Consider the following 15,496-nt stretch of genomic DNA (forward strand, 5'->3'; position numbering starts at 1 on the left):
AACTGGACCTTGATGTCAGAACTCATAATATATTCTTCATCGTGGTAGGACTACATTAACATGGGATACACTCTACGAGTAGCTCTTGTTACAGATGGACTCATTCTCAAATCCATTTTGTCATCTCCATAATAGAACTAAAGAACTTTCAAATATTTTTATGCATAAATACCTGGATTTAGGAGGCTTTTGTTTAATTCTAAGGGTCAAGGTTCTGATATAGGGAGTGGACAAAATTACATCAAGGAATCTTCTTTTTAAAATGATCTACTAATGACACATACCTGTCTCTTGTGATTCGTGTTCTGCAAAAACCATGAGTACTAACTTATAGTATGTGCAATTAACTATAACATTAATGGGACGCCTGGTGGCTCCATCAGTTAAGCGTCTGCCTTCGGCTCAGGTCATGATCCCAGGGTCCTGGGATTGAGCCCTGCATCGGGCTCCTTGCTCAGCGGGGAACCTGCTTCTCCCTCTGCCTGCCGCTCCCCCTGCTTGTGCTAGCTCTTTCTCTCTCTCTCTCTCTCTCTCTGACAAATATAAATAATTAATTAAATAATTAATTAATTTATAAAATTAAACGATAACATTAGCCCCAAAACAAATTTTTTCTAAAATCTTTATTCCTGAGACAGGAAGCTTGCAAATCCTACCCCATGTCTTTGGCTACACTTTTGGTTTTGAAAGGATTGTCAGAGGGCTGATGATGAGGGTGCTTCTTCCACCCCAATACTTTTGCTACTGCGGCTGCCTTTCTGGTACACATGATGACAAGGCTTACTTCCCATCCCAGAAAGCCTTGGAACACTTCTTGGGAGTATCGACTCTCAAAAGCCATTAAAACTATCTATGAATCTCTTCTAATTTTTCAGAAAGGCTGGATCCTAGCTTCTCTTTTATTACTTCCATGTCTTCCCCTTCCTCCCTAATCCCTGTTTTGTGACTATTGCTGCATAAAAAGACACTCCAAACTAAGTGGTGTAAAAAGACAATGACTTTATCGTGCTCACAGACTCCGCAGGTGGAAATTCAGGAAGGATCCACCAAGGACAACTCCTCTCTGCTCCACAATATCAGGACCTTAGCTGGGGTGACCAAAGGCTGGGGGTGACGCATCAATCTCCTCCATATGTCTGGGGGTTGGTGCTGGCTATCCAGACCTGACAGGGCTGCCAACAAGACCTCCTCATGGCTCCTTGGGCTTCCCCACATTACGGTGCTGAGTTCCAGGAGTGAACATCCCAAGAAAAGGCAGAAACTGAATCATCTTTTATGACCAGAAGTCACATAATGTTACTTCCACGGTAGTGACAAGCCTCCCCATGTTGAAAATGAGGAAACATGAACTCCACCTCTCAACGGGAAGAGTGTCAGGGCTACATGGCAAGAAGAAATAATGTGCCCACTGTTGGAAAGAGTGATCAGCCACGTTGTCCGTCCCCTTTTTCTGCCTGCCTCCTCCCTGCATCCCAGGAATCATTTCTGGTTCTAGTCACTATTCCCTTTCTCTCTTCTACTCCTCCTCCTCTGTATAAACTACATTTTTGTTCTATGGGTATATTATTCTTCTTTGAAATTAAGTCGTATCCCTACCATAGTACTCTAAGAAGTAAGTGAACATTCCATGAAAACAGCTAGCAAAATATCCAACATATAACAAGCATATATTTTTATTGAGGTATAATTAACATACAATAAAAATATTTAAGGTATATAATTTAATAAGTATTGACATACATATATACCCATGAAGCCATGACTACAATCATACATATATACCCATGAAGCCATGACTACAATCAAGATAGTGAGTATATCTGTCACCCCCAAAGGTTTTCTCACACCCTTTCATAATACATCCTTCCTGCACCTGCCTCTCCCCTGCAACTCCAATCAACCACTGTCGTGCTTTCTCTGGATTAGTTTGCATTTTCTAGGGTTTTATATAAATGAAATCATACAGTGTGTACTTTTTTGTGTGGGCATGGGGGAGATCTGGATTCTTTCACTCAGCACTTTTTGAGATTCATCCAGGTCACTGTGTGTATCAGTAGTCCATTGTTTTTTGTTGCTGAGCAGTATTCTATTTATAGATACACTACAACCTGTTTATTTGTTCATCTATCAGTCTCCTTGGGCTGCCATAACAAAATACCATAAACCGGGTGGCTTAAACAAGAGAAATTAATTTTCTCACAGTTCTGGAAGCTGGAAGTACGAGATCAGGGTGCCAGCATGGTTAGGTTCTGATGAGGACCCTGTTTCTAGTTTGCCGACGGCTGCTTTCTCACTGGGTCCTCACATGGTGGAGAGAGCAAGTGAGCTCCCCTGGTCTCTTCTCATAGACACAAACCCTATCAGATTAGTGCCCCACCCTTATGACCTCAATTAGCCTTTAATGACCTCTTTACTCCAAATATAGTCACATTAAGCATGAGGGCTTTCAACATACAAATTTGGGGGAGACACAATTCAATCCATAGCAAGTCACGTGTTGATGCACATTTGCATTGTTTGCAGCTTTGGGCCGTTACAAGTTAAGCTGTGTGAATATTTGCTTACGAGTCTTTGTACAGATATATATTTTTTCTTCTCAAAGATAAATACATAGAAATGGAATGGCTGCAATCATGAGGGTATATGTTTTGTGATGTTTAACTGCCAAACTGTTTTCCAGTCTTTTTATCATTTTAGTTCCCAAGAGCAGTATATGAGAGTTCCTATTTCCTCCACGTGCTCACCACCCCTTGGCATGGTCAGTTTTTGTCATTTTAGTCATTACAATAGGAGTATTATAGTATCTCACTGCGGTTCTAGTTTCTTTCTTTTTTTTTTTTTAAGATTTTATTTATTTATTTGACAGAGAGAGACACAGCGAGAGAGGGAACACAAGCAGGGAGAGTGGGAGAGGGAGAAGCAGGCTTCCCGCGGAGCAGGGAGTCCTGTGTGGGGCTCGATCCCGGGACCCTGGGGTCATGACCTGAGCCGAAGGCAGACGCTTAACGACTGAGTCACTCAGGTGCCCCGGTTCTAGTTTCTGATACCCTAGTGACTCATAATGTTGAACATCTTTTCGTGCACTTTTTCGCTATCCATATATCCTCTTTAGTGGACTATCCAGATGTACTTGCTCATTTTTGATTGAGTTGTTTGTTCCATTATTGTTGAGTTTTGAGACTTCCTTATATTTTCTAGATATAAGTCCTTTACCAGGTACATACTTTGCAAAGATTTTCTCCCAGTCTGTGGCTTTTCATTCTCTTAACAATGTCTTTTGAAGGGCAGGAGTTTTTGATTTTAATAAAACTCAATTCATCGACTTATTCTCTTATAGACTGTGCTTGGGTGTCATCTCTAAGAAATCTTGGCCTACCCAAGGTCACGAAGATTTTCTTCCATGTTTTATTTTAGAGTTTTATGGTTTTAGGTTTTGATGTCTAAGATCCATTTTGAGTTTATTTTTGTAGATTAGCAGGTTTGAATTGAGGCTCTTTTTTTTTCTTTTTTTCACATATGGATATCCAATTGTTCTAGCTCCATTTATCCAATTATTATAACTCCATTTTTGAAAGGCTCTCTCTTTTTAACTGCTCTGCCTCTGACCCTTGTTGTGAGTTGAACTGTGTCTGCTAAAAGATAGGTTCAAGTCCTAACCCTCAGTACCTGTGAATCTGACCTTATCTGGACATAGGGTCTTTGTTCACAGATGTAATCAAGTTCAGATGAGGTCATCCTGGATTAGGGTGGGCCCTCGTCCCAAGACTGGTGTGCTCATAAAAGAGAAAGTTGGACAAAGGAACAGAGACATGGGGAGGGGAGCACCACTGAGGCAGAGGTTGGAGTGATGCTTCAAGAAGGATTGCTGGCAACCACCAAAAACTAAGACAGAAGCATGGGACACATTCCCCCTCCGGCCCTCCAGAAGGAACCAACCCTGCCCACACCTGGATTTCACACTTCCAGCCTCCAGAACTGTGAGAGAATAAACTCCCATCGTTGTAAACAACCCAGTTTGTAGTTAGTTATGGCTCCCCTGGAAAACCAATACTTATGCAGTACATTTTGAAAGGTCTATTTTAACATAAAAAATAGCTAAGCATGCATCCTTTACGTGCCCCTGTCATTTTGGCTGGATCTCCAACACATACACACACCAGTTTACATATTCATTAACTAACTAATTTGTGTGTTTGCCTTGTGGGATTTTTTTTATTTCGACCCAGCCACTGCACATGTTCTGAGGGAACGAAGAAGGCCTCTGAGGAGGCCCGTTGTCTGGCAGGCCGCGGGCGGCAGCCGCCCTCTTCAGCTGACTTGGCAGCCTGTGAGCAGCTCTCCCAGCTCCAGGCAAGGGGGTAGGGAAGAATGAATCACCAGATGGCTGAGAAGAGACACTTCCATTCATATGACCCCACTGACGTGGGTGGTGCAGAGAGTTGCAGAGAATGGAGAGAGGCGTGTTGCTTGCTGACAACAGCACTAAGTGCCCACTGGTCCTCATGCTCCCCAGGAACAGGACAACGTTCTGAGTGGTGTCCCACACTCTGCTGTCATGTGGAGCATGGGTGCCATACCAATGAGTTCCCCTGGGCTTGACTCTGTAGGTGAAGAGCCGCACTGCGAAGGGAAAAAAATTCACCTTCAAAGAGCCGGCCACCTGGTTTCCTTCTGTCCCTCCCACTGGATATTCCCTGGCCACCCCAGGAAGCTGATGTAGTCCTCTGCGTTTCCCTGCCAGGCCCATATGTAGTGACAGTCACTCATCCTAACTGCTATTCTTCACGAGCCTATTGAGGGGCCCTGACTCTCAGGCCTGGTGTTTACCCCCATGATTAGCCTCATCAAGCACAAATGTTTACGTTTGCCGATGACTTCTTGGGACTTTGACCAATGAACTATCTGATGGTCAGTGCAAGGTGAGATTCTTAAAGGAGGGACATTCCCTGAGGATGAATATTACTTACAGCCAAGAGGAGACACAGGTCCTCATGAGCATGCTCCAGGCTGACTGACATCACAGCTGCTGAGCTGCGGAGTTTCAGAAAAAGAAGGGAGAAGGAAACGGCCAACTATTGAGCACCAACAGGAACACAGGTACTGTGTCTGGTGCTTTCACACAAAGTATTTCCCACACATTGAAATATAAGTAAAGTACAGACCTCAAATCAGAAAAGGAGATAAAGCCTTGTATGGCACACTCACCTTGCACACTGATGCCGTTGGTTCCTCTGGGAATTAGAACACATAGTGAGCTCTGCACACATTCTTTACCATGGGTTATTGATATCCCTTGTACACCTTATGCCTGGAGGATTGTAGGCTGGCCTTCACAGTGGGCAGTGAAGCCAGGTGAGGACGGCTGACATGAGTCATCTGAGAAATACTGAGTAATCATGCTTTCCAAGTTCCAGTCTTGTGTTCTTTCCCCAAACCATGATTTCACTACAGATGTAAGAATTTTTTAAAAATAGATGTCATTGGACAGGATGTCATTATCAGGGACCTTATATAACCCAGGTTAATCTCCTGTCAAAGGAGCAGGAAGCTATTTCCGGAGGACACTGGCAGGCAGCCATATTTACCGTGTGTCCCGTACCTACAAACTGGGTACAAATTCTCTGTAAACTCAAAGCCACTTACCCCATCCAGACTCCCACATGGATCTAAGCATATGCCATGTACACCTCAGGCACATTGGGCAAACAGATTATTTATGGGACTTGGCAGAGAAGTCTTCATCGGGGTTTTTAGTCACAGTCTCTGTGACAGCACCCACTGTGACAGTGAACAGGTAAAGTGAATAATAATAATACATCCAACTTGGAAGGTCAAGTCCTGCTCATATTTCTAATTATTAAGTATACCATTATTGAGAGCCTCTCTGTAGCAGAGTCTCCTACTGTGGAGACTGTTCATTATTCAAAGCTGTTATTTGTTGCAGACATACAACAGCACAAGTGGAAATGGCTCTAGTATAATCCTTTTCTTTGTGGTGGGGGGGGGGAGACAAAGTTTTTTTCTTGAAATGGAAGTGGAGTGCTTGTTTCTCCTCATTTCATTTCCATGCCCTCCTCACTGTTAGAGTTCACTGGTAAACTTGAGGCTCGATTAAAAAAAACCTTGATTAGGGATCATCCTTTAGCAACACCTTAATTGGTCTGTTGCCCTCCTATCTAAACACCTTCTTATGAGGGAAAAGAAAATGATGGGACTCTCCCATTTTATCTCGAAGAGGAAAAAAAAAAACCACAAAAAGAAATTTCAGGTCGCAGAAATAGGAACTCACAGCACAGAAGAAGTCCCTATAGGCTCCCACTAACCAAACATAGACTAGGCTCAAAAACGTCAACACAGGAGAAACGTGACCATCTAAATGAGGGTCATATTAATTGTATTACTTGACCTTCCTTGGCCGAGTTTTCTAATAAGGCCTAAATGGATCAAGTAGATAAATAGCAAGCTTAAGTAGATAGGAACCTTTTTTATATCTTCTCTATTAACCAGCACACTTGGGAGCCTAAATTATTGACTAGTAATCATAAGACTACTCAAGGGATGACTATATATCCTTTGTCCTTCTGTTTTTAAGTCTTTGCTTACAAATGGCATTATTACCCACCGCTGTGTCCTAAGAGTTTGCTCAGCAGCATACTCAGTTCTTTGGTCCAAGTTCCACACCGCAGAGGGGGAGTATATTCTCCCTCTGCAGAGTGAAAGGAATGGTGATGTCAATGTATAGTAACCACAGAGCTGAAGAAAGAAAGCTGCACCTTGATGTGGGAGAAATTAGGGCAGTTCACATATATTCCCATTCTCCTCCTTGCAGGCACACCGTAGGGTCTGCACTTCTCTACCTTTCAGAGTTAGACCTGGACATGGGCCTGCACTGAGCAAATGAAATAGGAGCAGGAGTCCTGATAGCCAGTGTAGGATTTGCCACATTCCCTGTCCCTGCTATAGTGATTTTTAAAGTCTATGCCAAGATGGAGCCTCTGTCAGCTTAGGTCTTTGAGTGGCTGTATTAAGTAGGGTCCTCCTGCTGGCTTGTAGCCAGAGATAGAAATGAGCGCTGTCTCAAGACAGAGACATCAACTTTTGTGGAATTAAGCCACTGAGATTTTGGAGTTACTTATCAGCGAAGTATAAGTTTGCCTATCCTGACTAACACAACAACAAAAATTGATAACTTCTCTTAAGAAGAGAAACTAACCAACTGGTATACCTGTTACAACTAGAATGATGACATCTGAGGCCTCATCAAGAAGGCAATGCATGTTCCCTGTTGTTGTTTTTTTTTCTACAAGAACAAATTTCATTGACCAATTTACCTTCTTCCATTTCTCCTCAAATTAGCAGTACAGTACACATTTTCAAGATTAAAGGCATAAAATAGCACTGCACCCAGAGATGGACAGGCTCAGAGGCAATGTAGCCACGTGACAATGCAGCTGTAAGCCAAAGGATGCTGAGGATTGCTAGCAACCACCAGACGCTAAAAGAAAACAGATGCTCCCTTCAAACCCCCAGGAAGGAACCAATCCTGCCAATACCTTGATTTTAGACTTCCAGCCTCCAGAACTGTGAAAGACGAAATTCCTGATGTTCTCTGCCACCCAGTAATAGGCACTTGGTCACGGCAGCCCGAGAAAATGAATACACTGACCTTAGCTGTACTTTCTACCATTCCTCAGTCTGCTTGGCATTTTTATGAGCCTTTACACAATGGTCCTGCACATACCTGTGTTTTAAACCTTGATGCTTTCCAGGCCACTTCCCGAGTGAAGTAAAAGAGGGCATGAGGGCTAAACCCTTCTTTCACCAAATAAACCCTACCACGCAATGTCTTGTTCATCCTTTACTCCCTCCTCCAAGACCTTCCCAGAACCTAGCACAGCACCTGGTTCTCCAAAATATTTGTTTAGAAAATTACAGAACAAATATTGGATATTACTCCTTATTGCGCCTCTCCTCTCATACTAAACAGTGATTTAGGACAACTGAATTGCTGTCTGTTAGTGCTGGCTCACTTCATGGCCAATTACCAAACAATAAACTGGGTCACTTTGGTAGCCAATCTGAATCAGTCCATCCATACATAGTGCCAACTATTCCATGGTCCATTAATGTCATTTTCATCAATGATTATATCAAGTCAAGCAGCCCATCACCAGAGCCAGGCTTGAGTGCTTGAAGTAACAAACCATCATTAATCACTGAGGGCAGAACAAGAAACCTAAGATTTAAGAGGCAAAAGTAAAAGTTAATCTGAAAAAATGGGATTCCATGTTTATATGGCCCTGTCATCAATGATTGTGTACACATACCTCATTCCTCAACAGAATTTCTGTTTATTCATTTGTTTTGTCTTAATGAGTTGGCTCACAGGTAAGATATCTGCTGGCTTCCATATACACTCGACTTTCTTTCCAAGCATAAGGCAAAGCCAATTTTCTCATTCTGGCTGGGAAGGAATACTAATTACCTTAAGACCCAGCATACTTCAATCTCGTGAGGACTGAGTTTCACCGTATTAAAATGCCACCAACACACAGATTTCTGTCTCACACACAGAGAAAGCCAACTGAAGGTCTTCCCCCAAGCCACTTAATGCCTGGGAGAATCTCCAGTCAACTTTATCATTTGAAACCATATCCCTTACAGGCAAACAAATGGTCCTTAAAGCCTCCCTTTCACCATTAATCTTCCCAATTTGTGGCATTTGGATGATGTTTTAATTAGCTCAGCTGCTTTATCATTCCCTTAAGTATCTCCAGGTATCTGCTGGCTTCCTCTGGGTCTCAGGAAAACGGCCCCCTTCCCCAGAGGTGGCTAGGAAATCTATATTTGCTTTCAAAGTTCTATGACAAGCAGTTCATTTTCTTATTTCCTTTCCACAGCTAGTCATTAAATGTTAAAGGCCTTAGCAAATTCTTGGTGCCCTGGTCCACAGTAGATCTGAAACGGGAAAATTAACCGAAAGCTAGACTGTGGAGGTTCCTGTACCCATCTCAGGACCAGACCGGTCACAAAGGTGGAGTAGCTGACTGTCTACTCTGGGTTCCAGAAAGGATCTCAAACTTCTTAGTGTTCCCCTCTGTGCCCAGATCCTCCTCTCTGAAAATGCAAGAAACCTGAGAGAGCTAAACCATCTTTATGAAGACATCTTTTCCCATTGTAGCATTGATCAGGGTACTGAAGTGACAATAATTTCTGTAAAGCCAGGGGAAAAAAAGGCTCTGATGGTGCCGGAGTAGGCACAGAATACAGAGCCAGAGAGGATCCAGAGAGCACATGATAGAATCCATGATCTCTGATCAGACAAAACATTGTTATCCCCACTTCAGAAATAAGACAACTGAGTCCTTTAGAATTAAGAATGGTACCCTGTTGAACAGCAAGAAGACACTAGATCCTTGAAAATGTGTATGACTAGAGGACAGAAGAGAACAGAAAAGGGCAGTGGAAAGGTGCCAAATCCTAGCTGGCTCCTTCATAACTGTGCCCAGCATTTTCTCCACTATGTGAAAATGCCAGTGCCACCCGTGAAGGTGACACATTAAACCAACACCAGTAATGGCTCTGAAGAAGCAGGATGTGAGAGAGGGGAGTTTGCCTGAGGGAGGGGGTGCCAGGCCCAGGAGACACAGTGGTGGGGATAAGAAGCAGAGTAGAGAGCCAGGGACATTGAAGGCTCTGGATATCTGGCTGAGAAAGCTGAGAAATGGGGAGAGCAGGGGCACCTGGGTGGTGCAGTCCCCTAAGCGTCCAACTCTTGATTTTGGTTCAGGTCATGAGATCCAGGCTGGGCGTAGAGCTTGCTTAAGATTCTCTCTCTCCATCTCCCTCTGCCTCTCTCCCCCCTGCCCCACCCCTGCTTGTTCTAAATAAATAAATAAGGAGAACAAAGACAAAGCTCACTTCTTTGTTGTTTGGAAGCTGGAGCTAGCCCTGATTTTATTCCTACTTTCAGGATAGATTGACAAGTAGCAGAGGGAGTGGCCAGAAAGAAGTTAAAGTAAGGTAGAAATGAGCAAAGCTGGAGCTTTTCTGTGTAAAATCCAGTGTTCCAAGACTTCTACAGCCACGTTCCAGGTCAGAGATCTACACCTGCACCCTGGACCTGATCCCCACTATGGTGGACATGGCTATGGATCTGTTAAAGAGTATCTGTCTCTAAGTAACAGAAAAGCATACTAATGGCGGCCTAAGCAAAAATTTCTTTTCCTCACAAACAAGAACTCTGTGTCACCTTGGTGACTCAGGGGTGTCAGGGCCAACATTGCTGCAATTCGCAGGTCACAAGACGGGCACAGAAGCTCCGAGGAGCAAATCTCACACTGTGTTCAAAGGCAGGAAGCTGAGGACAGGGCTAGGTCAGGTTCTCCTCTGTACCTTCCCTTACCAGGGAAGAAAAATCTTTCCGGGAGGGTCCCAGCAGATTTCTTACGTTCTTGTTGACCTATGGGACATTCCACAGTCCAGATTAGGGACTGTGCCCAGATTCCAGAAAATGAAGAGATCCCCTTCTGAAGCCTGCCCAAAGAGGTTGTCCCTGCTCCTTCCCGTGAGCCTGGAAGATGGGGGTGGTGCCTTTGCAGGATCTCTAACTTCTATTGTTGATGGATCCACTGAGGATCCACTGATCCCCTCTACCCTCGGAGCAGAGCTGTCAAGACCAGCAGAAGCAGGAGACAGCCCAGACTGCCATAGAGAGAAAAGCATGCATCCCAGGCGGGCATCCTGTCCAGATTTAGAAGCAAGGACTAGCCTTCCCCAGAGGTTCCTTTGAAACTGTTAAAAGTTATAATTAGACTTTGTGCTTCTACTAAGCCTTTCATCCCAGGAGCTCAGGGAGCTTCCCCTCATCATCTCGTTAATCTTCACACCATTCGAGGCAGCCGGCATCTATTGTCATCTTTATTTTCAGGATGAAGGAACTGAGATGTAGGTACAGCTTAATGACTTGCCAGATGTCATATGCAGCCAGCTGGGGACAGGACCCGAACTGATGGGTGCCCAACTACCCCAACTCAGTGAAGGCCCTGGGCAAGTCCACAGAGGTCATTTACTTACCCAGATAGCATGAATCCCGAAAGGTGACTCGATGAGGATGTCAGAGGTCTGGGCCAAAAGGCAAGAAGAACCTTGGGCAAGCCACTCGCACTTTCTAACACTTTCCTTATTTAAACAATGAGGAGAGTAACAGCTACCCCATCTAATTCATTCAGCTGTTTTAAAGAAAAAACACATGTTTCTAATGAAACCATGTGAGCTAGGACATTTTGTAAAATCTAAGTCAGTTGAAGGAGTTGGTAGAACCAACATTTAAAATCAGCCTGCTGCTTCTGGCTTACAATGGCAATCCTAAATTGCAACCAGCCATTACACAGAACTCTTACCAGATGATCAAGAAATTCCCTTTTGCCAGTCAGTTTACTAAGAACCTATTTTCAGCACATACTGTATGCAATATGCGAGGTGGGATACGGGCGTAACCAGGATGTGACCCACGTCCTCTAGGAAATACAGTCTGTTGGAGAAGGCAGACAAAGGAACCACTTATTTCACTGGGAGGCAAAATGAAATAAAACGTATAATGGACAGGAAGGTCAAAAGGCGGAGGTGGGGAGAAGAGGCAGAGGCGGCTCGGTTCAGCCAGTAGGCTGGAAGAAGGTGAAATGGGAAGAGGAAGCCGTGTACAAAAGCTAACACAGAAAAAAAAAAAAGTCCTTAGCTCTTCTTTTTCTTTCTCAGGGTCCATCATTCTTTCCTCTGGGAAAGATGAATTCAGGGTGGTAAAGCGGCAGAGGCTGAAGGTTGGGTTCGCCTTTTTTACAGCGGTGGGCAAGCCTGTTTGCAGAGAGAACATTTCCTCCGCGCGCTCTGGGCGCGCCTGTGTCTGTGGCCATTCTTATTTTTGGACACAGGAGGGCGCCTCGCCTCCTCTGCTAGTTTCTTCTTTGCAGCGAGCGCCGCCGGCCTCCCAGCTACATTTGGCAGACAAGGGGCTGCATCTCCAACACCTGCAGCCTAGAAGCACTGCACCAACAGCTGGGGAGCCTGGAAGACGGGGTCACAGGCATGCCCAGCTTCCAACATTTTATCTGTTTTAAATGAGCCAGGACAGATGTTCAAAAGCAATGTACACTCTAAGGACAATAATCCCTAGAAAACCCTCAGGGAGCCCTATTGGAAGACTGTCTATAGGAAAGAAAGAAACAGATTCACTAGGAGGTGGAAATAGTTTCTCTAGCTTTGGCAGAGAGGTCCCCCCCATCCCAGGCTTAAAATAAGGGGGTAACCAATTGGCATAGCAGGACGCTGTCCCTTCCCAGGGACATCCAATGTGATGCTAAGGGGACTTACAGGAGAAGAAAGGGGCTTCCAAATCTGAGACATGACCAGAAAGGGAAAACAGTCACCTTTCATTTATTTTTGTTTTGACAATTAATTGTTAAGATACCGGAAGAAAGGAAACAAATGGGGCTGACTCAGTACCAGGCAAGAATTCCCAAATTGCACTAACTTGGCTGCTCCCCAAAGTTCCTTTGTTCTCACCACACCCTCATGTAAACATACCCCACCACCACCCCCCTGTGTTGTCTCCAGGGAACTAGAAAGAGGGTTTTAAGATAAGGCAGGATGAAACACTGACAACCAATTAGGAGTCTTTCACTCAAAACTCCCCCTTAAAGGGGCGCCTGGGTGGTTCAGTCGGTTGAGCCTCTGACTCTTGGCCATGATATCAAGGCTCAGGGGCGTGGAATCAAGCCCCACGTTGGCTCTGAGCTCCCGGCTCCTGGGAGTGCAGAGTCTGCCTCTCTCCCTCTCCCTCTGCCCCTCCCGCCGCGCGGCTCCCTCCCTCTCTCTCTCAAATAAATAAATCAGTCTTAAAAACAAACTAACAGACTTCCCCTTAGAATTAATAAGGGACTGTTTTGCATGGTTTTGCATCCAAAGAGTAAGTAATTCCATGATTTTGGGTTAGCCACTGGAATGGAGTGACTTCTGTGGTAAAAACAGCCTAAACTTTCCTAAACTTTGAGATGAACAAGGACTGTCACAGGATGTAAAAACAAAAATGACCAGCTCACTAAAATTATCCCTTCTCATAAAGGAAAGGAAAAAAGTCAGCTTATGAAAAAGTTTTAAAACAATCTAATAATTACCTACTAACATCTAAAATAGATCTAAAATAGTTGAGAGATGCTTGAACTAAAATCTCATAACTTGCTCCAGAATATTAGTCAAGACACATGCCTCAAACATACTGTATATATTGACAGATGCTGTCAGATGAGTGGATCATCATCAAATAAGTGGTTTATCAGCCAGAGGCTGACTCAGGTAGAGCCCATTGTTAAACCCTAACTTTCCCCCTTCATTTGCTGAGCCTGGGTCCCAATGTTTGGCACACTTGCTGGGTCCTGGATTGCCTTGGTGTTCCTGTGGACACCAAAGAAATTCTCTCTCCAGTTTTCCCTCCTCACAGCAGAACACTGTGGATTAAATCTGAATTAGAGTGTAAGTGGAACAGTGTAAAATTGGGCCGAGTCCATCTATTTCTGGAGACATCTCTCTGGATGTTATGGGCTAGTAGGAAAAACAATGATTCATGTGGTTTCTATAGTGGTCACACTCTCCATAGGTTTGTGTTTCTGAAATCACACCAACATCGCCCACTCCAAGGAGATCTGAAACTAGAAACATTAAGAAAAGTCAGATTGAAGAATAAAGATTATGTGATGGTTAATTTTATGTGTCCGTTTTATGTGGCTATGGTACCCAGTTGCTTGGGCAAACACTATCTAGTCGCTGCTGTGAAGGTATTTTGTAGATGTAATTAAGATGTACAATCAGTTGACTTTGAGTAAAGGGGATTACTCTTGGTAATGTGGGTGGGCTCCTCCAATCAGAAGAAGGTCTTAAGAACAAACTTGAGGAATTCTGCCTCAAGACTATATCATCTGGGGAGCTCTTCCCTCTTCTTGCTAAATGGGATGCTGCCCAATTCTTGTATGGTTTAATAAAGCTGATTAGCTTTCAGACTAAAACTGTGTCTCCAGCATGCTGGTCTGCCCTATAGATTTCAGACTTGCCAGGCCCCGTAATAGAGCCAATTTTTAAAAAATAATTCTTTGTGTGGGGGGGGGAGGGGGGTGTATGTTTGTATATACTATTGGTTCTGTTTCTCTGGAGAACCCCGACTGATACAGATTTCAAGTGAATCTATTTTATTTTTCATGCCATCTAAATTAAAACAATGAAGACATTTAGTAATGCTATTTTACATGATATTACACACAGCAGGGACTTCTGATTTTATTTGGATACCCAGCCCCTCTCCATCAGCCCACCCACTTCACTAGAGGCTGACCTGACCCCCCAGTTTCAGGGGTAGTCCCGACTGGTTTGAGGGGGAAGATGTCCCTCTTGCAATGACTGGCTCAGAAGGGATTTTGCGACTTTGGTCAGGGCCAATGAGTTGTAAGAAGAGGTTTGTTGTCGACTTCCAGTAAGATTTGTCCTCATGCTTCTGAGAGGCTTTACAGAAGCATCATTCTCTCTCGGCTGTTGGAGGAGAACGAGCAATCCATAGCCCTGGATTGATATTGGCAACCACCCTTCGGTGGGAAAGAACATGGGTCCCTAATACTGCTCATGGATCAGCCAGGCCCCAAACCTGCACTGACTCTGGACTTGCTTTTAAGTGTGTTGATACATTGTTTTTTTTCTTTTTAATTGTGCAAGCCAGTCTGAGCCTGGCTTCCTGTTAAGTTACAGCCAGAGAACCAATTTTTCTTGCCCTTAGTCTCCTACTTACAAGCTGGGGGAACAGAACTAGATCATCTAAGATCTCCTCAAACTTTGAATATGTGTGAATGGCACATATAGGCACTGGCACTAAGCGTAATTGCCAATTACTGTTTGGAGAATCTAAATATTATTGTAGGTATCTTTCTAAATCCATCTTCATTTTTAGAAACAGCAACGTGACATTGAATTTTAAGTGCTTAATGTTTCATTTGACACAATTTTTTCCAGTGGCCTTAACCCTAGTCAACTACCATCAGCAATAATAACTTCCACTAGCTATTTTAATATATAAAAAGCTCTAACAAATGAACACTGACTAGAAAAAGAACCTAATAAGGAAATAGGGAAGGGATAAAGGCAAACAGTTCCCAGCAAAAGAAATACAAATGAATCTTTAAAAAAAAAAATTATTTATTTATTTGAGAGAGAGAGAGAGAGAGAGCAGGGGGAAGGGCAGAGGGAGAGAGAGAATCCTCAAGCAGACTCCCTGCAGAGTGCAGAGCCTGATGCAGGGCTCAATCCCAGGACTCTGAGACCATGACCTGAGCCAAAATCAGGAGTCGGCTGCTTAACCAACTGAACCACCCAGGCGCCCCAGTACAAATGAATCTTAAACCTTTGGGGACATGTTCAGTCTCCCTCAGAGAGAGGGAAATGCAAATTAAAATAGCAGTGA

This window comes from Zalophus californianus, chromosome 14, assembly GCF_009762305.2.
Source record: "Zalophus californianus isolate mZalCal1 chromosome 14, mZalCal1.pri.v2, whole genome shotgun sequence".
NCBI lineage: Eukaryota > Metazoa > Chordata > Mammalia > Carnivora > Otariidae > Zalophus > Zalophus californianus.